At 43.3% G+C, this 26,778-nt stretch overlaps 2 long non-coding RNA genes across 41 annotated transcripts in view; one reads left to right on the forward strand and one right to left on the reverse strand.

Moving 5' to 3' along the window:
- LOC143845043 (uncharacterized) overlaps positions 1-26,778 on the reverse strand; it is a 622,217-nt gene that overhangs the window by 183,926 nt on the left and 411,513 nt on the right. For 29 of the 39 annotated variants that reach the window (XR_013234227.1, XR_013234222.1, XR_013234254.1 and 26 more), the window contains one exon: positions 10,897-11,092. This is a non-coding gene — a long non-coding RNA (uncharacterized LOC143845043). Of the gene's footprint in view, positions 1-8,350; positions 9,056-10,896; positions 11,093-26,778 lie in introns of those variants that run through there. The other 10 variants (XR_013234233.1, XR_013234236.1, XR_013234235.1 and 7 more) reach the window with 2 other exon arrangements.
- LOC143845045 (uncharacterized) lies at positions 65-16,437 on the forward strand. Of its 2 annotated transcripts, none has more exons than XR_013234264.1 (3): positions 65-447; positions 11,352-11,427; positions 16,347-16,437. It is a non-coding gene; the product is annotated as an uncharacterized LOC143845045 (long non-coding RNA). The 2 variants fall into 2 exon arrangements; XR_013234265.1 differs by lacking the exon at positions 16,347-16,437 and adding an exon at positions 15,146-15,437.

Genomic DNA, 26,778 nt, shown 5'->3' on the forward strand with positions numbered 1-26,778 from the left:
ACCTAGCCAAGTTTATCATTGCTTTAAACAGCTAACAAATGCAGCTAGTACCAGAAGCTTTGGTTCAAGATTTGAACATTGGTTCTGCATTTTAACAAGTGTGCGTGTGTGTGTGTGTGGGGGGGAGCATTTAAAAGCCTGGTTAAAGATTAACACAAACAGCTATAAGAAGGTTCTTAGGAAAGAATCAGGACAGCTGCAGCTCTATCTCTGCTACCTGCTGAGGGTTGCTAGGCAACTCCGGCCTACCACTGCCCCAAGGGCCTTTTATTTTACAATTAGGATATTTGAGGGGGGAGTGTTTTTTTTTTAAAGGATTTTCACTCAGAGTACTGAGACACAGATATACATTTCAAGCAAAAAACCGTGTCAGTCAGAATTTCCTAATGTCAAACGATGGCTGCATATGAGGATTTCGTATAGAACTGACACAATCTGGCAACAATGGTACACTTTTAAATTGTGACATTTTGACTCTATGGGAGGAATTATTTGCTATTTGTTTTGAACAGAATCCTAGTTCATGTCAGATATGAACCTCCAGACAATCATTAGTTTAAACTGCCTGCTATGTGTTCAAAATTTTCAGTCAATTTAAAACTGATCTGAATTGCAAATGTGATGGTAATAAGCCATTAGGGAGCAAGCACCATCTCTATTTTCTCGCACTTGCAACTATCTCTTTTAAGGAGCCTTTGGTGCACTGAAAAATGAAAATGCCAGTTCAGCCAGGCTCCCTGTCAACAAACATGAAAATGAAGGAGGGGGGTGGCAAGAGCCTTCCTGATGGAAACACACTGGAAAACGCAAGAACAACAGGCGTTGTGTGTACTTTTCTTCTAAAAAAACAAATCAGATGTGTTAGTAATAAAAATTAACTCCTGTTCCTGGGATCTGACAGTAGTAAAGTTTTCTTTGCCTCGGGAGCAAAGGAATGCCTTAATTGAAGCATTGAGAAGAGCTCTTCAAAGCTTCCATTTGGGAAATCACAGATTTAATTTTTTTCATTCATCTTTTAAAATTATTTGTATACAAAGGAAAACAATGCACCTTTCTGCAGCATTGTTCAGGCAACTTAAAAGTTAATGTCTCAAGGATAGGGAAATCGCAGAACGCAACTTTTCATAGTAACTTAAGACTTTCATATTGCTTTGCAGTGGCTATTTATAGCAATAATGTGGTATTTTGTGTGTTAGACAATAAAGGCAGACATATGCTGAGTTCAATCAAACTTCTAATGACAATCCCGTTTTTTTCTGAAGATTTGGGCTGGCTTTTGTGATATATAAAATAAAAGAACCATAAAGCGAGGGGAAAATATTTTCCAGAAATGATGTTGTGTACTCACCTCAAAAATATGTGCACCAATATGACCACAGAAGCATGAATATTGGAAACAGTTCTTTATAAACTAAGACTAAACCACTTGCTCCGGCATGAGTTTCTCAGACATTTAAGATCTCCCACATACGCCCTTCTTCAAGATCCCCCATCTTAAAAGGGGAAGCCACAGTGATACGCCCTTGAATGATCAAGGAGGAAAAGTGGCTGCTATCCTCCATCTTTCTGGTTCACTATAAGCAACACAAGTCAAGCCAAGCACGGCTATCCATAAAGCTTTGCATGATATAAATAGGTCAGCTGGCAGACTCGATGTGAAGACAGGATCCTCAACCAGAGGTCTCCTGGCTGTCACAGGAATCATGCAATCATTTGCACAGAAAAACTGGGAAGGCTGTTCATCCTCACCCAAGCACAAATGAAACAAAGAATAGGACCACACTTGGATTAAGTACTCTGTTAACTAATTAACAGTTCTGTATATTTCCACCTTAATGTCTCTTCCTGGCACTTCTAAGAGCTTCCTTCTGTCTTTAATAACTGGCACATCAAACTCCTATTAACAGTGAGTCCTCTATACCTGGACTCCCCTTCCCAACCGGAATACAAACAAAGTCACTCCCAAAGTCTTTCACCTAGTCAAGAGGTATTCCTAATGGCCCATTAGAGTTCCTTTATCAAAATCTGCTTTGCCCATTAATGAATCTCCGTTTCTTTGACATTGCCTTCCTGATCATATCAAGGCTTTGTTTTAGAGCACCCTACCCCTAGACCCAAGGTACAGATTTGCTATAAAAAGAGAACAGAGACAAGCATTCTCTCATTCTCATGCAAGCTATACCTTGTATGAGACCCAGCTAGCTAGACAGGCTGCTTCTTCTGTAATCTTCCCCCTTGCTGCATTGGATAGTAAAGTTTGCTTTTTATTACCCAAAATTCTCCCTCTTTCATACCCAATCATCTCTTTATTTCTTCTGTATGTATGATCTAGATGTATATTGTTTGGGGCCTTTTTGATTTGTTTTCAATAAAAAATTGTATTAATTTTTAGAACTGCCCTTGTCTAAGATTTCTTGCCAGATACTCTCTTTGGAGAGTATCTTGCTTTGGAGAGTATCTTGCTTGTTACTGCCTCTTGCATTGCTTATTCGTCTCCTAGAATCGATATTTTACCCATCATAAATTCAGGAGACAGGTCTATTTCTGGTAACAACAGGGCTAGTTTAAGCTCTTAAGATCACTTTAACACTTTATTACACCTAAAGATCAAAAAACTAATAACAGAGGCTAGAGATAGTGAGTCTACGGATTACACTAGATCTTAGGAGGCTTTTGTAACAGAAAAAGGGGGAAAGGAGAGTTTGTTAAGCTAATTCTCACATTTTTTAAAGAAGGGTTTTTTCTACAAGAAAACGAGAAGTTTGATACCTCTTGTAACTGCTGAAGCAACTTGGCTGGAATCCCCTTTAATTCAAGCCTAGAAGGGCTAAATTAACATTTGAAATTAAATTAGAATTTGAAGGCAGCCTGGGAAGGAGAGGAGCAATTGTCTCAGCAGCTCTCTTTCAGCAATACCTATTACGTGGTGCCTTTAAAACCAACAAGGTTTTATTCCAGGTATAAGCCTTCGTGTGCATACACGCTTCTTTGTATCTGAAGAAGTATGCATACACAGGAAAGCTTATACCTGGAATAAAACTTTGTTGGTCTTAAAAATGTCACTGGACACAAACTTTGTTCAGCAAGACTCATTGTTAACTAGAGGCTGACTCAACGTGATGGCCTTCACTAGAGTGTGGAGGGTTGGCCTAAGCCAACTCTGTACAGTAGCTGGTGCATCTGGAACAAGGGACTAAACAAGCAAGTTTAGCAGTTGTTGTTGTTGTTGTTGTTATTATTATTATTATTATTATTATTATTATTATTATTATTATTATTATTATTATTATTATTATTATTATTATTATTATTATTATTATTATATTTCTATCCCGCCACTCCCTTGCGGCTCGTGGCGGGTAACAATATCACAAATCCCCATTAAAACCCCATAAAAACAATAATAACATTGCCAATATTACCGGCATGGCAAGAACGGCAGCTCAACTTTCCCCCCCCCTCCCTCCCACTACTAGCGGGTGGAGAGGAGGTCCTGATGATGTTTTGCTTCGGGTCCGGAACCCGAGTCCCCGGGGGGGCATAGATCTATTATCAGCCCCGGCCTCAACCATAAACCTGGCGGAAGAGCTCCGTCTTGCAGGCCCTGCGGAACGTTGAAAGATCCCGCAGGACCCGCAGCTCTCCCAGGAGCTCATTCCACCAGGTCGGGGCCAGGACCGAAAAGGCCCTGGCCCTGGTCGAGGCCAGTTGTGCTTCCCTAGGCCCGGGAACGACCAACAGATTTTCACCCGCAGAGCACAAGGCCCTGCGAGGGGCATAGGGCGATAGGCATTCCCTCAGGTATGTGGGTCCCAACTCGCGTAAAGCCTTGAAGGTTAGAACCAGAACCTTGAACCAGATCCGGGCAGCAATTGGCAATCAGTGCAGCTGCCTCAGCACTGGCTGGATGTGGGCCCTCCAAGGTGTGCCAGTGAGGACCCTAGCAGCTGCGTTTTGCACTAGCTGAAGTTTCCGGATCAAGGACAAGGGAAGGCCCGCGTAGAGCGAGTTACAGAAATCTATTCTGGAGGTGACCGTTGCATGGATCACTGTGGCTAAGTGTTCGGGGGACAGGTAGGGCGCTAGTAGTTGGGCCTGGCCAAGGTGGAAAAACGCCTGGCCCGCTACTTTTTTGACCTGCGTCTCCAAAGTCAGGGAGGCGTCAATGGTCACACCCAAGTTCCTGGCCTGGGACCTGATGGTGAGGCGTCCCTGCCAGGGTGGGTAAGTGCTCTTCCTGGTCCTGCCCCCTACGTCCCAGCCACAGGACCTCCGTCTTGGAGGGGTTGAGTTTCAGGCGACTCTGCTCGAACCATTCTGTCATTGCTTCCAAACATCTGGCGAATGGTTCCGGGGGGGAGTCCGGGCGGCCGTCCATGAGGAGATAGAGCTGGGTGTCATCAGCATACTGGTGGCAACCCAGTCCAAAACTCCGTACTAGCTGGGCCAGTTGTGGAAGCTTACAGGATGAGGAAGCCAGGACACTAGTTCCTCCACATGGGCATAGGCTTGGTGCAAGGAGCTCTTGGTTCTCAGAGAACGAGTTCACACTCTTGAAGTCAATTAGTCACATAGCTAAGACTCTTGGGGACTTGTTAGTTGTTTCCCATTCCAAGAATGGCAGCCCCACATCAGTCAGAGAGTTTGAGGGTCAGGGGGAAACAGGGCACTGTGCTGACGGCAGGGAAAATATTCCCATAGACGGGACTCCTCCTACAGTTGTTGAAAAGGTATCCTTTCATACCAAGGTACTACTCCTGGGCAGGAAGCGAGGTTGCCTCCTGGCTTAATCCTTAGGCATGTATACTGATGGGTTGTGTACCTGTGTACTGACCACAGAGTGACTTACCTGCCTGATGCAAAGGTGGCAGACATTATACATGGTTTAGACTAGATAGTCTGGTAGACAGTGCTGGGCAGGAGCCAGCAATCATGGTACATTGTTGGCACAAACAATGTGGGTAAATGTAGTTGTGTGAAGAAAAAAATTAGGTTGTGAGGCGGAAGACTCAAGGCCAGGACCTCCAAGGTGGCCTTCTCAGAAGTATTGCCTGTTCCACACATGGAGCCTGCTAGACTGGCACAAATTAGAGGTCTCAATGCATGGATGAGACAAGGGTATAGGAAGGAAGAAAAAAACTGTTTGGCACTAGGATGCTTTTTGGAACAAGTAGGGCTCGGACAAAGGAGATGGCCTCCATTTGTCCCAAGAAGGAACCAGGCTGCTGGCAGTAAAAATTTTAAAGGTGGCAGAGCAGTTTTTGAACTACGTCTTGGGGGAAAGCTGATTGGTATAGGCATGAATTGGCTCACAAAGGAAAATCGATGCTGAATATAGACTGGTCTGAAAGGTGATATTCAGCAAAGCATATATTCCAGGAACATTCCCCAAGTTTCAGGCGCAGTCTGGGAAGCATAAACATCTCCCAGAAGATCTGGTATTGACACCAGCAAACTACTGGGCAACAATGGGAGTGGAATTATCTCAAGCCTTGGAAACACCAATCAGGGACCTCCAAAGTTTGGTGGGCACTGCCGGCTGTGTCTAGTTTCCGTAGAGTCTGTTCTATACACTTCTGAACCTGTGCCTGACATTTCTGCAAAAAGCACATTCCTGGGGGCATTTTCTTTGGGGAGCTGTAACTCAGATCCCCCCCCCCCCAATTCCAAACTGCACAGAACTTGGAGGGCATGTCGAGGAGGTCTGCTGTGAGTTCAGTGCCTTAAGCTCACAAATGAATTAAGGAAAGCAGGTAGTCAAAATAACTTTGCCATAATAGGTGATTTTAACTATCCATACATTGATTGGGTCAATATATGTTCAAGTCAGCAGAAAGAGCTTGGGTTTCACCCCTGGCTCTAGGACTCCATCCTCGATGGGGTGGTTCTCACTGCTGTTGATAGGGAGGCAGGACAAAAAGCTTCTTCCTCTTCCTGTCTCCTTGCTGGAACCGCCCATCTTCCTCAGTTTTTCTGCTGCCTCTCAGGGAGTATGCTTGATTGAGCATTGGCTCTTCACCAAAATCTTACCGATTCTATAATTCTAATCCTATTTCTTCTTTAAGTCTTCTTTAATTCTAATTTCCTATTCTACTTACCCTTCCCTTTCTCTCTCTTCCTCTTTTCTCTGAGAGTGTTTGGAAAAAGGCGACTGTGTGTGTGCTAGAGCAGTTAGAGCCCATTGGCTCATTGATCAGCTAGGGGCCATAGTTTAGCACCTCTATGGTGTCTGGCATATTAAAGGATGACTACTTGTCTGAATTGTACTTGCTGACTGCAGAAGTAGCGGCTAGGGGATCAGTGGACCTGGTGGACAGCATCCGTCTGCAACAGCCCCGGAGAAGCCAGCAAAGCCAAAAAAGGGCACCAAAAAGCAGTGCAATGGCAACGTAGCTATGCAGGCAAACGAACCTACTGGAGGGAGGCAATCCTGGACTTTGTCCTAAGTAATGCTCAGGATCCGGTGAGAGATGTAGACATGTTAACACCAATTGGAAAGAGTGACCATGATGGTATAAACTTTAGTATTTATATAAATAGGCAGTTGCCCCCAAAAGACAAACACACAACCATATTTACTTTTAGAAGGGGTAACTTCTCTCAAAAGAGCCTCTTGTGGCGCAGAGTGGTAAGGCAGCCGTCTGAAAGCTTTGCCCATAAGGCTGGGAGTTCAATCCCAGCAGCCGGCTCAAGGTTGACTCAGCCTTCCATCCTTCCGAGGTCGGTAAAATGAGTACCCAGCTTGCTGGGGGGTAAACGGTGATGACTGGGGAAGGCACTGGCAAACCACCCCGTATTGAGTCTGCCATGAAAACGCTGGAGGGCGTCACCCCAAGGGTCAGACATGACTCGGTGCTTGCACAGGGGATACCTTTACCTTTACCTTTAACTTCTCTCAAATGAGGGGGGCTTGTGAAGAAGGAACTGAAAGGAAAAGTAAGAAGAGTCAAGTCCTTTTGGGAAGCTTGGTTTTGTGTGGTTCAGAAGGTTTTCCATAATAGCCCCAAGGAATTGCATTCTGACCACATGACAGCTTCCTGTTATCGATTGGCTACTTCCTTTTCCTATGTTCCTATGTTCTTATGACATGGTGACTATTAGAGTCGTGTGCAGCAGTGTCTGAATCAGCCGTTCCAGCTCCGCGCCTGCATGTGTGCGCCAAGCTATGCACTGGTGCCCACGCCTCCCCCCCCCCCGTGGCGTGGCGCTGGCTGCGTCAGCCTAAAACGGCCGATTTGGACTCTGCTGCGCACAACCCTAATGACTATAGGGAACCTTCAGATTCAGAGGCAAAAAATCTCTGAACACCATCACCAGGAGGTGACATCGGGGAGGGTCTTGGCCTCTGCAGTCTGTACTTACCCCTCCAACGGAACCGTGTAAGACAGGCTGGTAGATTAGATGGACCACTAGTCTGATCCAGCAGAGCTCTTCTCTTGTTGGTAGACAAAACTGCCCAGATCCTTTTTGATTAGATGCCAACATAGATACATGTTCAGATGATATACCTTTGGTATATGGTTTTCTAATTTATGTGGATAAATTTCAGCTTATGAAGCCTGGATTTGTAGACTTGTAGAGGTGATACCTACTATCTGTGTTCTCAATCCTGGCCCTTCCTGGCTAAGTCACCACTCGGGGACTGGGTGGGTATGTAAGGAAAGTGGTAAATGCTTCCTTGTGGGTAGGAGTGCTGCCATCTTTGCTCAAGGGGACAACAATAAGACCTGTTTTGAAGAAAAAACCTCCCTAAGCCCTACTATGTTGGAGCACTTCTGGACAGTTTTCAGACTTCCATTCCTGGGCAAAGATTGTTGCTTCTCCTCTCCAGAGGCTCTTGGAAGAGATTGGTTTTCTGGACCTATTTCAATCAGGCTTCAGGCATGGATGTAGAAAAGAAACTGCTTTGGTTGCCTTGGCTGATGAGCTCTACTGAGGACTAGATGGGGGCATTGTGATCTCTCTGTGTTCTTTAATACTATTGGCCATATTGACTGCCTCTTGGTATTAGGACTGGGGGTGGGGGCGACCATGTTATGATGGTTTATGGCCTATCTGGAGAGTCAATCTCACAATGTGGTGCTGAGGGATTCCTTCTCTGCCCCATGGCTGTTGGCTTGTGGAGTACCACAGGGTTTAATCTACTTCCCCATGCTATTTAGTATCTATAGAAGCCTCTGGGTAAAGTCATCAGGAGGTATGGACTGTGATGTCACCAATATGCAGATAATACCCAGCCCTACATTTCTTTACTTAGTGTTTCTGCTGCCCTCGCGCTCTAGTGCATTGAAATTATATATCAGGCAACAAATCATGGATATTGACTATCAGAACACTATTGCCGGAGCACGCAGAACATGCTCTCCCATCTTTTTTGATATCTATCCCCCAGCAAGAAGGATCCCGGAGTACTTTACATCTTAAAAAAAAAATTTTATGCTAGCAAAGCTGAACCTTTAACCAACTGCAGTGATGAGAGGTCGATATGCTAAAATCCGATATGCCGACAGACTCTGCTCATGTCCCGCTCATGACCCAATGGAGCACGTTCTTCTCCTCTGTGAGCAACACAACCATCTTAGAGAACGTTACATATATCCTCTCATGCGGGCAAGCAAGATCCACAGTCCCTCAACAGGAGTGCACTCTCTTTTGCTGGATCACAATCCTCAAGTAACCGAAGGCATTGCAAAATTCCTCCTTGGGATTTTCTACAAGTGATCTGGGATCTGAATTGCTTAGTATATAACATTTATATAAATGTTCTGTTATGTTATTATGCCAACAAAGGTATTTTACTTTGAAATTATATGTTATTTAACAAAGATCTTTTCCCCTTCTGAAGACTTAATACTGTGTTCAAAGATCTCACCCAGGGCATCTGGCTGCTTGACCACGCTTAAAACAGAAATGTCTGAAGGTGTTAAAGTCAGTCAGTAGGCTGAGGAAGAGAGGACATCACTTCTGTCTTGATCTCAAGGTGCAAAGCACCACCCCATATAGCAGGAAGACAGGGGTCGAGCCTCTCTTTCACACACACAGGCTTCCTCATTGCCTGTAGAAATTTATATGGAATATAATATTATTGGTAAACGTCTTTTCTTGTGTGGCTTGCTTTCCATGCAAACACTTTCCAGGGCTTTACTGGTCTGGTCCCTGACCTAGTGAATGGTTTTGTTTGGAAATTAGAATAACTGAAATAAACAGGGAACACTAGAAGGAATCTCGAAAATGTGAGTAGTGGGTCTTAAACATGTATCATATACAAAGCCCTTCATGGGCTGGGTCTGTAATATCTGGAGGACTGCCTTTCCATCCATGGTCCATCATGACAGCCAGTGGCATATGTAGCACATGTCCTGGACACCACTTGATGGGAGGCACCACTGTTCACAGCCTTCCCGTTACCAGGGAGAAGTTGCTGTGGGCCTCATCAAGCTGCTGCGGGGTAGTTGGAGCTGTGCTGTCCCGAACCTCCGTGAGCTTCCCCCTACCTGCCTTCCCAAGGCTCTCCAGCTGCTCTTGGGTGCAGCAATAGAAGGAACTGAGTCTTCTGAGACAGCAGAAGCCCATGTTGCTGTGGGTGAATTGGGCTATCCTAAACTTGGCTCAAGAAAAAAAATTCAGCTGATACACCTTGAGAACCAGTGTGGTGTAGTGCTTAAGAGTTGTGGCTTCTAATCTGGAGAGCTGGGTTTGATTCCCTACTTTTCCTCCACAAGCAGCCAGCTGGGTGACCTCAGGCTCGTCACAGTCCTGTTAGAGTTGTTCTCACAGAGCAGTTCTGTCAGAGCTCTCTCAGCCCCACCTACCTCACAGGGTGTCTGTTTTATAAAAAGCCCTCTTCTAAGCTCACTCCCCGGCTTTATCCCCTTGAAAAACTGCATCTGCTGCAATGCCTTGTTCTACAGCAAAAGCAAAAACACAGGAACTCTGACCATTTCCTCACTAATTTAAAAAAAAAAAGGCCTGAAAGAAGAGCTGTTTTTTTTAGATCCCACTTGTTACTACCCAAAGGAGTCCGAAAGTGGCTTACAAACATCTTTCCCTTCCTCTCCCCACAACAAGATACCACTGGTGACAATGAAAACTCGGGATGAAAAGGGTTTGCACAGAGTGGGCTTTATTGTCAAGGAGATTGAAATGTCACAGATACTGTGATTCAGATTTTAAACACATATTAAGATATAAGAGAGAGGGAACGGTAGCTTGCATGTTACTTTTTAAGGGTTAACCCCACACATTTTTCGTTGGCACAGACTGCTACTGTCAAACAATTCACTCAGCAGATATATGCTCATGATAAATCCAAAATACACATGCCTCCTTCTTATGCACAGTGTAGCCTCTATTATTATAATTAGACTTTTCATCAACTATACCCACTATGGCTTATTGAAACTCATGATCACGTATTTATTCAGTTATCAGATGTCTATTAAAAATGAGCCTTGCACGGCACAAAAGGGAAGAATAATTAGAAATGTAGCCAAGCCAGTCTCTTAGCTTTTTCTCCTGTCTTATTTTTAAGAATGTAAAACTGTAAGGTTAGCTTAAATGACAATTTACTCCCTTCCTTCATTTTCCTTATGTTACACACACGGCTTCCCTACACTCCCAACATATAGGGAGGGGGGGATGAAGTCTGAATAGTTAATTAGAAGACTTGATTATGCAAATCTCTTTTTAGAAGTACAAGCCATGTCTTTTTTCATTTTTTGTGCAAAGAGGAATGTGCTGACAGGATTTCCAGAGACAGCCTTAAATTTCTTCAAATCTTGTCAGAATTCTAATTGCACTTCAACAAGATTAGTGGGATTTGAACTTATAAATATAAATTTGCCTACCTTATAAAAAAGAGCAAGCATCACATCACAGAAGAGTGTACTGCAAGAATATTAGGAGGAAAAAGACTCACCGTTGTGCTAAATGCCTATCTTTGTTCCCCATAACAAGGAGAAAACAGTGAAGTGACTATCAAGTCCAATAAAAATTGAGTCCAATAGCACCTTTAAGATCCACAAGATTTATTCAAGGCGTGAGCTTTCGAGTGCGTGCACTCTTCCTCAGACTAAATGAACAGCCATCGTAACTGTGGAAACATAAGGCAAAATAAATTGACGTTTTTATTGGAACTGTTTTAATGACTGTACTGATTTTTATGGTTGTGAGCTATTGCGAGCTAGCTGTACCAGAAATGGTGGTATAGAAATCAAACAAACAAACAAGCAAACAAAACTAGATGGGCTAGATGGCCTGTATGGCTCATTCCAACTCTCTGATTCTAGTCTATGAAATATGACAGGTCTGAGCTCATTCTGACATTTTTTTTCTTCTTCCCCCAAACATAGGCCTCAATCTGAGAGTCCTCAGTGGAACTCAAAGCACAGCTGATGTAATCATACAACATATGGATGAAATAAGCAGGTGAAGTGCCTCATACTCTATAACCACTACCTCCTCTTGTACTGTCCTGTCTGCCAGTTAATGGCTGGGTCTTTAATACTTAATGTTAACGTTTTTATGCTGTTCTATGAGTTTATTTTAAGCAGGTTATCTGGTGAGATGATATATAAATTTTCAAAGCAAACAAGCATACAATTTGGGGGGCAGTCCTATCCCCATGATACAAAGAAAGCATTAAACTTACTGTATGAGGAAAAAATAGGAAAGGAATAGGGTGCCAGGTCTGTTTGACCATCCATTGGGGGATTTATTGGGAGCAGGGAGGGAAGAAATTGGAAGTAAGCGTGATGTAGGCACGTTAGTGATGCTGGGGATGACACTCTGGTTTTTGGGCAAGGCTCCATGGTAGAATTAGCTTCTTACCATAGAGATTTCTCCCAAATCAGAATGTCATTGTTCCCCCAATGTCACCAATGTGCCTACAGCTCCTTACCTGTTGGGGTGTTAATTTCCCAGTTTTTGAGAGCCCAGAACCAGGGGGAGAGGCTCCAAGCTGGGGGCTCCTCCACCCCCAACTGGGGACTAGCAAACCCAGAAAGGAAGGGCTATTAAACAGCAACCAAGGCAGGGCATCCTGTCTGTGTCCTAGTTGTCAGATATATTTTAGCTTTTCGAGCACAAGACAGACATTGATTGAAAAAGTTCGCAAAAACACCACATACGATCAGTTGGTCCAATACCCTTTTCCTTTTATTGTGAAGGTCACCATAACAGAATGCACAGTTCTTAGTCTGTACATTTGTTTCAGACTGCCAAATTAATTGATTAATCAGCAACGTGCAAGTACCCCAATCATTTGGAGAGTTGTTAATTTTTTTTGATTATCTGTATACTCTCAAGAGTGTTTTTGAAGTAACCTTCTCAGTCACATTGGATAATTCGCTGTGTTTCAAAGAAATACGCTGACACAATTTAACAGTGTTTAACAATGAGATCATTGTGAAATACTTTTCTACTGTATCTTACGTGGAGGAGATTCATTAAAAGAGAGTCAACAATTTAAAAGGTGGGGCTAGGACCCAATTCGAGGTGACATATGAACTGTATGCCGTGCAAAACAGGAAGAAATATCACCAACAACAAAAATTGTATCTGACCAGGAATGTGAAATACACTGGCACCTTCTTATCCCAATCTTTAGGATTGCTTTAGGATGCTTAGGGCTGATCCTGCGTTGAGCAGGGGGTTGTACTAGATGGCCTGTAGGGCCCCTTCCAACTCTATGATTCTATGATTCTATTCTATAATCAAACTTACCCTATTTTCTAGACATCTTACTTGAGTCAAAGACAAAAACTGGATGAAAAGTTAACATGACTCCCATTTTTGATCAGCCCAAGTACACATCCTAAGATCAGCCCAAGTACACATCATGCCCACTTTTTAAAGACAGAAAACCTTTCCATTGTCTTGGATATTTGAGATTAAGAAGACAGAACACTCAAAGGTGGGGAATTATTTGCATTTCATTGGTTACCAAGCAAGATGTTCAGCTTCTGTTGTTACCACAGCCAGAGTCGACAGCAACATGCAATGGAAATTGCGAAGAAAATTCAAACCACATATTCTTTGAAAGTTTTTTTTTAATTACAAAATATTAGCCTATTGTGGCTTTGGCACACCATTCACCTTGACAGTGGTATACCAGTAGGCTCAGACAACATCATTCACAGACACTTTGCTTAAGCTGGGTCTTACACATATTTATTTAGAAATTTATATACAATGATGATGATTTATGTAGGCATGGCATCAAGCATGTGCTAAACAAGTCACTTAAAAGGTGATCTGAATGCAAAGAGAGGTTTGTTGTAGGTTTAAAGCAGTAGCAAGTTCTTATTTTCCAAATAAGAGTGTCAGATGTAAATGTGCAGTTATTTGGCTTAAGCCAGTGAGCTCACCTTGAACAATTAATTTGCTGTATGTGCACATAAATTCATCAGAAGTCCCCGAGGAATCCATCATTCATTCCAAATAGTTTTTTAGTTTTTAGGGTTTCAGAGCAACACTGAAAACTAGTGTGTAGATCAGCAGTAAGGATAGCCACAGGGAAATAAAATGGCAGTTTGGTTCAATTTGGTGCCCATGATAGCTCATGGACTGAATCCAGACTGGACCCTGAACCAGGGGAAAAAAGCAAACTCACATAGACCAAATTAGTCCTGAAGTTCAGCAAGTGGGAGAATGGCCCCTGAAGGTGTTAGAGAATCTAAATTCACAGGGAATCTCCAGCTGTCTCTATTCTACACACCTATCAAGTTGGGTGAAGACTAGGAATCCAAGTTCAGCCCCCCTCCCAAGAAGATGCTGTCAAGAAAGTGTTTTTATGGGTTCACAAGTTCAGCCTGTATAGAATGGATCCTGGGTGTGCTACAGGCAACAAACTTGCAGTGGACATCCCTGAGATGTCTTCCTAACATGCCCTCCAAGTTACGTGCGGATTGGACATGGGTTTTTTTGAGCTACAACCCCCCAAGAAGGTGCTCCCAGAAAGTGCTTCTGGGGGAGACATCATTGCAGGTTCAGAAGTGTACAGGATAGACTCTATGTAAGCATCAAACTCGCAGTGGACCTCCCTGAGATGGACAATTTCCCTCCTCTCCTGGGCCTAGGAAGGAGTCCCCAGGTTGCTGTGTCTCTAGGTCCACCCTATCTTCACTGGCAAGATGACCCCCAGGGCAGGGACAACCCCCTTGCCCTACCTCAGGAGCCACCTGCACTGCTTGTGAGTAGCTGCTACCCTGAACCCACCCACCACCCACTATTAAGGTGAGTGCAGGGTCAACATTCCTTGCCTTGGCCTGAGAACCACCTGCACCACTTGTGGGTGGTTGTCTCCCCAGACCCACTACTTGCTGTCAAGATGATTGGGGGGCATGAATGAGCTACCCTCCTCCCCCCAGTCCAGGACTCAACACATTACATCATAGGTGGCTCCAGGCAACAACAGTAAGAAGACCCAGGCCTGACAGCATTAAAATTGGAAGAAAGATGTGGAGATGGTGATTTGGGGCCCCTAAAATTGCACGGGTACTTACACAGATCCCGTGGAGGGCTCATATTCTACCTGCCCTCCAGCCAGCCAGGCTACTGATACAAGCCTCCCCCCTCCTCCTTGGCTTCCTCTCTCATTTTTAAAGTCTCCCAGTCTGGTAAGCTTAGTGGAGCAAATTTAAGAGGGTGGGGGAGGGGTATGGATTTTATCTGTATTACTGTTTATTGTAAACTGTCCTGAGTCCACTTGTGAGAAGGAGCGGCATAGAAATCAAATAAATAATTAATAATAAACCATCAACATTGGCCTTACCCTCAAAAACCAATAAAATATTATGCAGCGTACGTCAGTCTACTGAAGTAGTTGAACTTATTTCAAGCTCTCTGTAAGTGGAAACTCTGTTCCATAGCAGTGCATAATTTATTCAAACCCATTATTCAGAATTTTTGAAAAAATCGTTTTGAAACCAGGCTCCCGGACAGTTGTTTGAATTAACCTTGGAAAATCATTCAGTATAATTTGAAACAGTTTTGCCGTAACACATCCTGCATTGTTTAAGACTTTGCAGAGAGGAAAGGAGGAGAGGAAAGGAGGGTTATAGAGAATACTTTTACAGTCCTGACAACTCAAAATGAATATAAGCACAGTTTCCTAAGCATTAAACTTGGATACATTTAATTACAGAATTACTTTCCATTACTGGTACTGTGCCAAAGGAAAAGTGGACCTGGTGGACCTATGTCCTATTCTTGAAGAGCTTCATATCAAAATCAATATGGAAGAGATAAACAAATGAAGAGAAAGAATTCAGAAAGAGCAAAATATTTTACAAGAACAGGACACAGGGATAATTTCTCAAGGACCACAGAAGTTACATTTCCAATGGTAACCTTAGCAATAAAATAATTTAATTTCTGGCACAGTATGATACAAAAAACCCCTTCAAGAGCTGATGCTTATAGCCTTACTAACATAATCCTGCCTATCTATAATAACTCAGCACCCATGCAATATAAAACATTTATAGAAGTGATATTTACATTATACATACAAAATATAATAATAAAAAGCCAGAAGAGGGCAGTTTTGAGCAGACAAGCAGCATCCCGCCCAACACACACATACACACGCACACTGCTTCTCAAAATCTCCTTGCAGCAGTTTGAACTTCCAGGATACTTCCTCCTCAGATACTTCTCTGCTGCATTTGGAAGCTGTTTTTCTCTTTAAAAGGAACACATTTGAGTGCCAGGCCTCCACTGCATACCTTTCGAAGGTACATACAATTTGTAACTAGCCCTTCAGAAATTCAATGCAGAAAGACAAAACGCATCTCAATACACAAATGCCACCAGATTTCTAGCAGAAGTCTTATTTTGTGATGCTGCTGCTGAGAAAGGGCTACCTGTCAAAAAATGTATTTCAAGTTGTGGACAATTTATTATCAAATAAAGTACTGAAAATGCTTATGTTAGGCCCTTTGTACCAAACAAGCAAATGCCATTTGACGAACCATGGTTTGCAGCCATTTTTTGGGTCCCCCCTCCCCAACCCGGAGTACCGTGTCATTCATCTAAAAAGTGATTTTGAAGACATAGCCACTACTATCATTGTGGGTGAATGACAAAAGAAAGTTTTGCAACGGCTGAGTTAACTTTCAGGTAGAGAAAAGCAGCATATAAGAACCAACTCTTCTTCTTTCATTGATACAGATATATTTGTATCATCATGTATTATTTCCTAGATAGATGACTTTCTACAACACAATTTTTAGGGACTTGTTGATTTTCTTCTGTGGTGAGTGAACCGATTTAAAAAAAAGATAGTACAAGATAGTAAAAAAATATTTTTTAAATTAATTTTTATGTATTAATTTTGTGAACAGTCTTCACCACTGATGAAAGCTACTTGCAAGTGACTTTATCCGGACATCGTTTTGGTGAAGAATTAAATGCATTCACATTGAAAAATAAACAGACAAAATCAAGAATTCATATTTTGGTTTATCATTTGAGTATTTTTTGTTTTTGCTTGTTGTATCTATACTAAACAACTGCTGTTCCCGCTATTCCCTAGAGCAGGAGTGGCCAAACTGTGACTCTCCAGATGTCCACCAAGCCAGCTTGGCATAGTGGTTAGGAACTCCAACTTTTAATATGGCGAGCCAGGTTTGATTCCCCGCTCTCCCATATGCAGCCAGCTGGATGATCTTGGCTTCATTACAGCCCTGATAGAGTTGTTCTGACTGAGCAGACCTGTCAGGGCTCTCTCAGCCTCACAGGGAAGGCAATTGTAAGCAGCTTGGAGAAAAGTGGCATATAAGAACCAACTTATACTACTAACCAACTTATACTACTACTACTACTACTACTACTACTACTACTACTACTACTACTACTACTACTACTACTACTACTACTACTACTTTCTTCTTCTTGGATCTCCAAGATGTCTGGCCATGAATGTCTAAATATACGCATTTTCCCCTAGTGTGCCGGTCTAGAAGTAAGAAAACAACCACCCTAAAAATCCAAACGCATCTTGAAAAGCATTCTTAGGCAGCTGAGGGACAAAACAGACAGAAAAGGTAACAGAAAAAACAGGTACCTATTGCTACACAGGGAAAGGAGCCCATGCCCCCGCAACGTTTGAATTGCTTCTGCCTCAAACTATGCTTCAATTGCAAGATGAAGACCTCTATATGTGTGCCTGGCCAATCGAGGCCTCCTTGTGTGGAATTCCTCTCACACAATTGGCAGGGTTTTTCTTATAAACCAGTTATTTTTATGCTTTTATCACTACTGGTATTGTGATCCCGTTCAAAAACACACCCCTCCTAAGTGACCTTTCATATCATTTGTTTGCATACTTTCGACAGAAAGCTGTAGGCAACAGATTTGAATCTCTCACACGGTTTAATTCAAAATATACCCTTTTGATTCCTGGCAGGGCTCCTCGCTGCCCCTGCAGCTTTGCCTGATGATATGAGTTTTCTTCAGCAAGCCCCCCTAAGCAGCTCAGTAGTTCCTGAAGGACATTTCCGTTTCATGACTAAGAGTTATTAGTCTCCCCCCCCCCACACACACACACACATCCTCCTGGGAGTCTCAAAATAACGTGTTTATACTATCCTGGAATTTATAGGTAAATGATACAAAATTAAAACACACAGTACACTCCTGTGCAATGCAATACCTTATGATTTCCTCATTCTATACTAGGGTTGAGCGCACTAGCGCATTTTGGCCACCTCGGCAAGCTCCGACGCCCGAGGCAGCCAGTGCTGCGGTGCGAAGAAACACCAGTGGTGCATGAGCCGGCACCCACACCCAAGGCACACAGCTCTGTGCCGGCGTGTGGGTGCCGGCTAGCGTACTGCCACCAGTGCCACCCCTGGCCTCCGTGCTGGCCACCTCGGGCATCGGTGCTTGCTCAACCCTATTCTATACTCTCCTCCTGGGAACCATGCATCCCCATGTCAAAACTCAACAGCAAGACAGATTGTGGTTGCTTAAAGGCAGTGGAGACAAATGCTTCTCAATTAGGGTTGCCAACTCTGGGTTGGAGCTGGGAGTGGGCGGAGCCTCAATGGAGTATAATGCTGAGGAGCCCACCGTCCAAAGCAGCCATTTTCTCCGGGGGTACTGATCTCTCTTGCCTGAAGATCAGCTATAATTCAGGGGGATCCCAAGGTCCCACGTGGGAATGGACATCTCTATTCCCAACTCAGACTACACTTACTCAAACTGTTGGTTCCCACACTTGCTGGCCAGTCCTATCCAATCAGCAGCATCTAGTTTGGGTCATATGCTTCCAGTTCCTTTCTCCTCTACCAGCTATATCCAACAACTGCATGTGCTTATGTTATGCCCATATGCAACAAACCAGTGAAAAGCTGCAACAGTGGCACTCTTTTTCAACCTTTTGACTGTAGAGGAACCCCTGAGATATATTTCAGGCTTTGAGGACCCTCGAAGCAGTGACATGCGCCTTCAGAGAAGTGGTATGGAAGTAAGATGCGGGAACCATCCAATCAATCAATTAATCATTTACCATTTCCACTGTAGAGAACAAGACATGGCCTTTAGAGCAACATGGGAAGTGGGCTCTAGCAGTCATGATATTTCCTAGTGATGCCAGCAGCCACCCAAGCTTCTAGGAAAGGCCATGTAACCTCTAGGGAGCTCTTGTGAGAGCCAGTTTGGTGTAGTGGTTAGTAGTGCAGACTTCTAATCTGGCATGCCAGGTTTGAGTCTGTGCTCCCCCACATGCAACCAGCTGGGTGACCTTGGGCTCGCCACGGCACTGATAAAACTGTTCTGACCGAGCAGTGATATCAGGGCTCTCTCAGCCTCACCCACCCCACAGGCTGTCTGTTGTGGGGAGAGGAAAGGGAAGGCGACTGTAAGCCGCTTTGAGCCTCCTTCGGGTAGGGAAAAGCGGCATATAAGAACCAACTCTTCTTCATCTTCTTCTTCATCGTCTTCGTTGTCTTCTTTGTCTTCTTCTTATGGAATCCAAGCATTCCCCGGAACCTTGGTTGGGAATCTCTGATTTAGGGCTTGTTACTTTGCTCGATATCTAGCAACAATATCCTATGATACTCAGTACTGCTGCCTGCACACATTCTATCTGAGTTGCAATATTACTACAATCTCAGCAAACATTTTACAGGGAAACTGTCTTGTAAGTGGCAACCACTTAGATCTGGTGGTTGTTGTTTTACTAACATTTTTCTTTAAACCCTGTCTGTAAATGCTAGCCAGTTACTCAAGCCCCCAATCCTTCCCAAGTCCAACAGAAAATGTATCTTGAGATCAGTAGACAATTTTGGGTGGGAATTCGAGAGCGGCTGTTGTCTCACTGCACTAGTTGTCTTTCACATACATAAAACAACCCTTGTAAAGCCAGATCAGCAAATGGCAATGAAAATGTTTGAGCACTGCAAATGTCCTCTTAAATCAGCCTCCTCTCAAACTGAATTTCTGACAATAACAATTTCTCAGTTTTGTTTTCTCACCCTTCATTTTGCTTTCTCACTCTTTTACACACCGCGGACAGCTTCACAAACTGCAAATTCAAGCATTTTTGCTCGACAAGCAAAAGAACAAAAGAAAACTTAGGAACTGGCAGAGTTGAGGAAAGTGCAGAAGAGGGCAATATTTAGGAGTGGAATACCTTCTGCGTGAGGAAAGTCAAAGAAGTTTGGAGGTTTTCAGTTTATAAGAGACAATGATGAGGGGGAGGTATGAGAAAGATTTCTAACATTATGCATGGGATGAAGAGAGGGGATAGGCAACTTTTTCTCCCATTCCCAATACTACAGTTGAGGGGCACCTAATGAAGCTGATGGGCAAGAGATTCGGGCTGAACTCAAGGAAGTATTTCTTCTGTCAGCAACTAATTACATTCTGGAATACATTGTCAGGGGGTACAGTGATGGCCACTAAAGGTGGATTAGAGGAATTTATGCAGGATAGGTCATCAATTGATACTATCAATTGATACATGACTAAAGGGAAGCTTCCTGTCGCTATCAACAAGATTGCTCCTCGGCACCCTCTCTGCCTTCGCCTCAAGCAGGCTCCATGGTACTCCCAGGAGCTTCATGAAAGGAAGAGGGCAATGAGATAGTTAGAGTGAGTGTGGTGGAAAACTCATGATGAAGCAGCAAGAATATCTCACTGCATGCTTATGAGGGCGTATAGGATGGCAGTGAAGGTGTCACCACCGAAATCGCATCTGCTAGCTCTTGCCCGGCATAATTATTTAGGGTAGCTAATAGACATCCACGGACCTCTGCTCCATATGTATATATAATCCCCTCTCTATGCTTGTAGCCACTACCTCTTCCTGTGGCAATGAATTCCATATGCCAATTACTCTTTGGGTGAAGAAATGCTTCCTTTTCATTGAATGCCCATGAGTTATTGTAGTGTAAGAAGGGGAGAAAAGTAGTTCTTTCTCTGCCTTCTCTATCCCATGCAGAATTTGTGAAATCTCTACCCCTTACTTGTTATTTTCCAAGCTAAAGTGTCTTAACCTTGTGCAGAAAAGGTGCAGAAAAGGGCAACTAAAATGATTAAGGGAATGGAATAGAACACCTTCCCTATAATGGAAGTTTAAAGAGGGGGTTCCACATAAATCCTGGGGACCATGGGCATCTTGCCAACCCATATGCTACAGTCTGCAGCTCCCACAGCCAATTCTGGTAGCGAGGCAGATTGGCTGCCATTCCAAGAGGGGCTGAGTCCTATCATGGTACTTGGTCATCAAATAAGTGGCAGCGCATGAAATCGGTGAGTCTCAGGTAACCTGCCAAAAGGTGTAGATGCCTGGCATGGCGGTCAAGGCCTCTGATTCCAAACTCTCACAAGAGCTGTACATATCTTGACTACCCAGAAGCTCTTTTTAAAGACACATGGGAAGCGGTAGCCAGCAAAGATACACTTAACCTCTTGTTATGAGGCAGTAGATGGGAACAGAGGGGAAGACAGAAGTGGTGGCACAGAGTAAGAAATTTAAGAGTTGAGGAGTTTGTGGGGTCTTCTGTTCTCACTCACCCTTCTTTTGTCGGTGATACACCTAGTTCTAATGATGCACTGTGATGACAATAGTTATGTCACCACATCACTAACATCCCAAGCACTGAATCAGGTAGGGCCTGGTGACATCATATACTTTCACAATGTGTAGTTCCAATCAAGGACAGTTCTGCAACATTTGCAATATGCAGCTCAGGGGATAAAAGGTATTTATAATTTTAACTCCTGTCTCTTCCTTGGAAAAATATATACTGTATAAACTAAGGCCTTTAGATATACAGCATATATGAATTTTTAAAAAAGATTCAAGTAAAGTAGTACCTGTGTTACGAACCACTAATTCCCTACGTTATAGGAACATGAACTCTCATTTGCTGTATCATCCAACTTTGTCACTGAGGCTAAATGAATAACCACCTCTGAAAATAATAAAGCATTGCCACCTGACACTCTTTCCTGCAGAAATATTGAAGGCCCCATCTTCTGCAGCTACTGCGATCCGCCGGAGCTTTAAATGAAAACAAAAGCAAACAATAAATGGAAGTCTAGCCATATTCTTAAATATGGTGGTTTTGTTTCTTCCAAGAAATTGCTATGTGGTCAGTACTAACAGCCTCTTAAATCTGCTTTCCTTCTACGGAGAGCAGAAACAACTACTGCAAAGCAACATTCAGGATCTACAAATTCTGATCCAGAAACATTCACCTATAGAAAGAAAAAAAATACATTCTGGTCTCACTGCATTCATCACAAATATACTTGAGAGTTGTGCCCTCCAGACAAATCACCATGGACCAAATGAAATCCTTACAAACAGTATTTTTGTGAGGGCATGCTCCTTTTGCTTTAAAATATGGAAGGTAATAAGAAAAGCCTCTAGTATTCATTCATTTTGTCTCTTTTTTTCTTTGTGATGTGATTTGCAGCACTGCAAATAAGTTACTGTTCCAACATAACAGGGTAACGAAATTTATTAGTTGTTGTTGTTATGCACACCAGCGTATGGTATACTTTTTACTGTGGCATTGTTGACTCCCAATTCCCAGAGTTTGTTTCACAATTAGCAACTCAAGGGACATGAAAGGCCATTAAGGAACATGAGAATATACTTTTTCTGCTCCAAATACAGTGATTGAACCTGGACTCCATCGCCTGGTCCCTGTTCTACAAACCTCCAAGGCCCTTGAGCGGATTCACAGTCGTCTCTGCTTCTTTCCTCTTATATATTGCATCCGGTCACAGTTAAGCCTAGGGGATGAACTGGAGATCAGGAGCATCAGGTTATCCTGATAAAGGTCTCCAATGGAGAAAAAAAAGTCAGCAAATAATAAAGACCAGAGTTAGATTGGCCAGAATGCAGGGCATAGAGTTATGTGAATGATACAAGCAGTCCCAGAAAACAGCATCTTTTGAGATCTCATTGAAGTCAATGGCAGGCCACCAGGTTGGGGGCAGAAAGAAAACAGACACTTTTTGCTATAACATATTCCTAGCTGGCAAGATATTTAAAAGCTGAAAAGGGAGTAAAAAGTCTGAGATAGGATTCTGAGTAACCACAAGGATGTATACTTTGCCTTGCTTTGACTCATTCAGGCTTTGATTCATCACTATCTCTGAGGTCAGCGAAGAATTTCTCCTCCCAAAGGTCAGACAGGCTACTTCCTCTGCATTTTCTTTCTGTTCGTATGGAGGAGGGAGAGTACCCAACTCGCCTCTTTCATCATTTTTTAACCACCTAACTAGACACTAACAGCATCCATTTATAAATGTCCACAGCATAGGTGAGCCAGATTTGTCTGCCCCCCCCCCACAGCTTTTGAAGTTCCAAAATAGCCTTTAACAATAACATCTGTCCCTACCTACTTGTGGGACCGCTTACCACCTTATGCCCCCCACAGGGCACTTCGCTCTGCGGGTATCAATTTGCTGATGGTCCTGGGGTCCAAGAAGGCACCCCTGGCCTTGACCAGGGTCACGGCTTTTTCAGTCTGGGCCCCTACCTGGTGGAATGAGCTCCTAGAAGAGCTGCAGGCCCAGACAGAGCTCTCAAAGTTTTGCAGGTCCTGCAAAATGGAGCTCATCCACCAGGCGTTTGGTTGAGGCTGGATGGAGGCCCTGAGGTATATGATCAGGTCACCTCCCTCAACTTGTGACTGGGCCTGGTATAAGACCAGGTCTGGATGAAGGACATCCTTTCCCTATCCTTTTTCCATCTGTGATGCTACTGATCTCTGGGAAGAATTGGGTGTTACCACTGACATTGTTAAATGCTATCTGTATTGTTCTTCTAACTGTTGTTATAGAGGTTTTGTAAGGGTATGATTTTATGGAGATTTTATTGTATGTTAGGAATGTTGGAATATTTGGAAATTTTATGAGATGTTTTTATCTGATGTGAACTGGTGGTGTATAAATGTAATAAATAAATAAATACATTGCCCCTAGTTACATCATCTAGCCTTTTGATCCGCTGAGTCACGTGTCAGCTTTCTGACCACAGGACACGATGGCCCAGCTTGCGTGCCATAACCCGTACAGTGCTAGCATGTTGGTAGCCATATTTTGCTGCAGGGGTGAGCCCGAGAACTGTGAGCCGTGGAAAAGATTGAAAACAACCCCAGAGAACCAAATGCCAGCCAAAGGCAGGGCCAAAAAGTGCAATTAAAAGTTTAATATAGAAAGCCCTTTTGCAGTAAGAAATTCCTGGTGTCTTTTGAGATTCTTCTGGAGGATTTTTTTTTTTTAATAACAGGTACCTCTATAACTGCTACTTCTGGTGAAACAGAGGAATGAATCATGTGCAGAGTTTGTAATAAATTTAATTGCACTTTTTGGCTTTGCCATTGGCCTTTTTCAATGGATGCTATGTATTTTCTTCCTTTGATTTATGTTACTGAATGCTCAATTCCCCAAAATATAACAGAAACAACATCTCTCAGGGTTTCAGTTTACTGGACTACTACTGCAAGCATGAAGCATGCAATACAATGCCCAGTGCCTGAGTTCTTTTCACAACAGTCCTTAAAACCTTCATCACTGCACCGTCTCCCATGTTTCAAGTAAGTTGTAACCATGATTTCAGAAAAGAGAAGCCAGTGAGTGTTGCTTATTGACTGGCAGGGTGGCATAGAGGCCAAACAAGACACAACTCAAATTGGCGATAACAAGGCCACAGCTTTATTTTTGTCTTCCTCATCATCTCCAGCTAGAGGGTTGGCCCAGCAGAGTAGTGGAGCTACCAATATCAGCCAGCTGGCTGGTATGTACCTGGGCTCCAGAGGCACGCTGGGTCCCACCTTCTTCCTAGCCAGGGAGGGCAGGTCTTTTGCCCCTGGAGTCCCGTCCCGGGGAGATGCCTGATCGGGAGGCTGACAAATGCCCACCTCATTTGGCCACCCCAACTGCCTGGCTCTGAGCCCCTGGTGTTCCCAGCTGAATCAGTCACACTCATTCATGAACCGGAGTCTTAATGAGACCCCCTCCCCCAAACGCAGAGCTCCAGTACACAAACTGGATCCCTGCCCAAAGGCTCCTTGTCATGCCCCTTTAAGCCAAAGCTGTGACAATAAAACATGCAATAATTTTTAACAACAAAGTTCTTAACAAGTTAAACCCTAGGTGGGAAGGCAGGAAGCTGTTCAGGCACCGATCTAAGATGGAGAGGCCTGCCGCCTCCACACGATGCCTTAAATAGGTGCCTAGGCCCTGCCCCTGACACCACCGCTGTGCGTGCCTACTGGGCTTGGACACAGCTTTTTGTCCAGCCCCGGCGGGGCCACTCTTTTTGTCCAGCCCCGGCGGGGTCAACTGGTGGCCCCGTTTTGGTTGAAGCCGTTCTTTATCAGTTTACCCAGGTGTGAGTTCCGTCTGTTAATTAGGCTATCCTAATTTTAAATGACCACAGTGCTGTTGTCATGAAGTGAGTTCTACATAATAAATCAACAATGACACATTTCTTTGAACAGTAACAGATCACTCGCCTCCCAAAAGGAAAACATAAATTTGCCAGATCTTTCATAATACAATGGTTGGTAATTACCTCCTAGGAATTTTGGGTGTTTGAACTGCTTGAAGGGAAAGAGATTGCCACTTTCCATGTAACATCTGGAGATCTCCCACTATTACAACTGACCTCCTGGCAGCAGTGATCGATTCACCTGGAGAAAAGGTCACTTTGAAGGGTGAACTCTATGGCAAGAGTCTCTAGTCTGCAGACTGAGCTTTTTTTTTGTGGCCCTCCAATCTGCTTTTTGCTGCTCTCACCCTCAACCCATTTTCCTTTAGACCAGCCTTTCAGGGGTCCCGGGTGGGCGTGTACACAGCTATGCTTTCCAACTATATTTGCCACAATCATGCCACTTCTGGGGTTCCTCAAAACCTAAAGAATGTTTCAGGGGTTTCTCAATGGTATACAAGTTGAGAAAGGCTACCTCAGACTCACACTGTTCTTCCTGCCTCAAGAGGCACCATCTACTGCTGCTCTTTCAATTCTTTCCTTGGGAAAAACATTTGTTTCTTCTGGTCTCCATGGTTCCTTCTGTCATCCTCCCTCTTGGTCTTATCCTCAATACCAGCACTTTGGCCATTCTGGGTGCTTTGCTAGCCAGTAAAGCACAGGTACCTGTTCCACTCAGCTTTTTCATTCCTCCTATGTTGAAGGCTATATAAGGAAGATAATATTGTCAGAGTTTAAATATCCAAATGAGCAGAGCACTAGCTACATAGAGAATAGTTTCAGAAGAGAAATCATTTTGGAGAAAGACACACACAGAGCATCCAACACTGAAACTAACTGTTATAGAGGAATACAGAGAAGAGCAGGAAGTCTCCAAGGAGCAGGAAGTCTCCAAGTGAGCCAATCAAGACACAAGAAAAGATTATTTGAAAATAATAGGAAGTTCTTAATCTAAATATGCTAACCACATATCTTCTGATGCTCCCTTTTGAGAGGTGAATGAATTTGTTACTATTCAAAATGAAAACCCCCAGCTAATAGCAGCTAGAGTGAGGTGGATTTGATAAGAGTTGAGCCCCTAAATTATACTCCTCGTATTTTTATTTGTTCAAGGATTATATTGAAATACTGCAACTGTAGCTTTGCTAAAAATTGTGGAAGATGATGTCTGCAAAAGAAAATTCTATTTCACAGCAATAAAAGTTATAGATGAGCATCATGTCTTTAATGACAAATGGACTACTGACTACTTTGTCTTAAACAAGGGTAAAGCAGTTTGCCTGATAAGAGATGTGAGCGGACAAGATAAACTAACTTTCAGAGCCATATGCTGTTTGAACCTGGTGTATATGAGTGACTACCTTTACTAGTATATTCCCAGAAGAACATTACAGTCATCAAATGCTAGCATATTTGTGATCCTTGGCTTGAAAGAAGGTCTGGCCTCAACCAGAACCAGGAACTTTTCAGGCTTGGCTCTAACCTTGTGGAAGCAGTTGCCACTTGAGATACAGGCCCTGACCAAACTATTATAGTGTATTCAATTGTTTAAATGGCACTATTCTACCAGCCATATGGTTGAGGCCAGAACAAGCAAATAAAATCATATAGGCCTCACTCATTCCCTCTCCAGAATAAAATCCCACCACTGAATACTGAAGATATGGAAAAGTAGCAGGCAAATTGGAGAATTCTGTAAATGTATTGTATTTTAAAATGATTTTAACATGTTGTAAACTGTCCTGAGCCTGTCCACAAATGCTGCGGCATATACATTTAATAGAAAATAAATAAAAATAAGCGATAAAGTAATGGAG

The sequence above is a fragment of the Paroedura picta genome, chromosome 9 (genome assembly GCF_049243985.1).
Source record: "Paroedura picta isolate Pp20150507F chromosome 9, Ppicta_v3.0, whole genome shotgun sequence".
NCBI lineage: Eukaryota > Metazoa > Chordata > Lepidosauria > Squamata > Gekkonidae > Paroedura > Paroedura picta.